Consider the following 2024-nt stretch of genomic DNA (forward strand, 5'->3'; position numbering starts at 1 on the left):
CTATAATCAATCATAACCGTGGGTATGCTTAGAAAGAACACATACATATTTCGCTTTAAAATAACTGTTGTTTATTCACTTTCCTCGTTCGCAGGTTTAGGGGGTATCGGCCTTGATCTTGGCAGTTTGGGCGGAGCCGGAGCGGCTGCCCTAGATATGGCGAGTATGGCAGGGGGACAACAGGCAGGACTTGGTTTTGATGCCGGGATGGGAGGCGGAATAGGAGGTAGAGCCTTATTCTTGAGATTTTTTCTTACTATATCCGTGTATATGACCGCTACACATAACAATCGGGCCGACGTTTTTTTAAATGCGCATGCGCAACTACCCAGGTTTTCCGTTATGTTCTAATGAGTGCGCGTTCGTGCAAGATTAAAGATATAAGCACATATAAAAGATTAATCAGCTAGATACGGTTTGATATAACGGAGGTTTACGAACGACTTATTAAAGATCTCCAACAAAAATGAAGTCGAATTTAAGTACAAATCAAATGTACTTATACTATGAATATTTTCTTTATCTATATTGATTATGAAATATAGAATTGAAATGAACATGCAAACTTAATTAAAATAATCATCATTGTTGGTGTTGTCAAATGCTTCTTGTAAAATTGTATTTATATTAAATTGTGTCGAACCTTATTTACACGATGGTACAAGATTGTGTAAGTATATGGTTACGCGTTAAATACGCGTTAAATACCATCTAGTCAATGTTTGTATTGTTTCTCAATCCAAATTATTCCTCTCCTTTAAATGTGTTTGATTTATTCATTATATTCGATTGACATTTTAGTGTTACTATCGATTGTAATTGCCTCATTAATGATTATATTAACGTTATCAGGGATTTGTTTTTACGGAATATGTTTACGCAATACGGATTATATATATAAATATAAATATTATAAATAAATAAATAAATATATATATAACAAAGTCTCTATTAGCCTTGTTGTATTTAAACAAGAACGCTGTATGATTTTTTGCCGAAGCTTTCGACCTCACGGTCTTCATCAGCGGCCATTTTTTATATTCAGATTTATTTTCTCTATATATATATGTATGTATATGTATATATATATATATATATATATATATATATATATATATATATATATATATATAGAGAGAGAGAGAGAGAGAGAGAGAGAGAGAGAGAGAGAGAGAGAGAGAGAGAGAGAGAGAGAGAGAGAGAGAGAGAGAGTATATTATGTGAGTTTTGGATAAAGATCAAGTTTATCATGCGAGGCTTAGAACCGATGTAGCGCGAGGCTTGCCGAGCGCTAACATAGTTCGTGCCGAGCATGATAAACTTGATCTTTATCCAAAACTCACATAATATTCTATTTATCCTATTATTTTGTGGTCGTTTATCGTTCAAAAAGAGTAAAAATACTTTAAATTCAAAGAAACAGCGCTGGTTTTCCAAGTTGACTCCGAAGTGTTTGTTTACTTCAACGTCATCATTTGCTATGACGTCACATTGAAACATATAGTGTTCTTAAGATAGAGGTCGGAAAACCATGGTCTAAAAATAGCGATGGTATAAAGGTAAAGTTTAAACGATCGTTGTTATACTATCGAACTTCATCTGGTAATAGAATAAATATATATATATATAAATGGATCGAAGTCAATGAAATTGATCAGTTGTTGAAACTTTAACTGCAAATTACCGGCAACACAATTTTATCGCAAATATCTTTGTAAATAATTTTATGACGTTTAAATATTATATTATAACTGAGAAATTAACTTGCTTAATAAATATAATTAATCGTGCATAACAGCCGTATGCACATAGTATTCGGCGTACACTTAAACACTTACTTAGGCCACGACTTTTATATTTCTTGGTTTACAAAACCGCCGACCCTAATTTTTGGAAAATGGGAAAAAAAATAAAATCGGAAAATCGTCTTTTTTTGTAATATTTTATTCCCGACCGCACTGCAAAATGAGCGAAATGAGAAAAAAACGATCCGGTTTGAGTTCGGTTGCGAATAAAATCAAGTA

Source organism: Dreissena polymorpha, chromosome 2 (assembly GCF_020536995.1).
Source record: "Dreissena polymorpha isolate Duluth1 chromosome 2, UMN_Dpol_1.0, whole genome shotgun sequence".
Lineage (NCBI taxonomy): Eukaryota > Metazoa > Mollusca > Bivalvia > Myida > Dreissenidae > Dreissena > Dreissena polymorpha.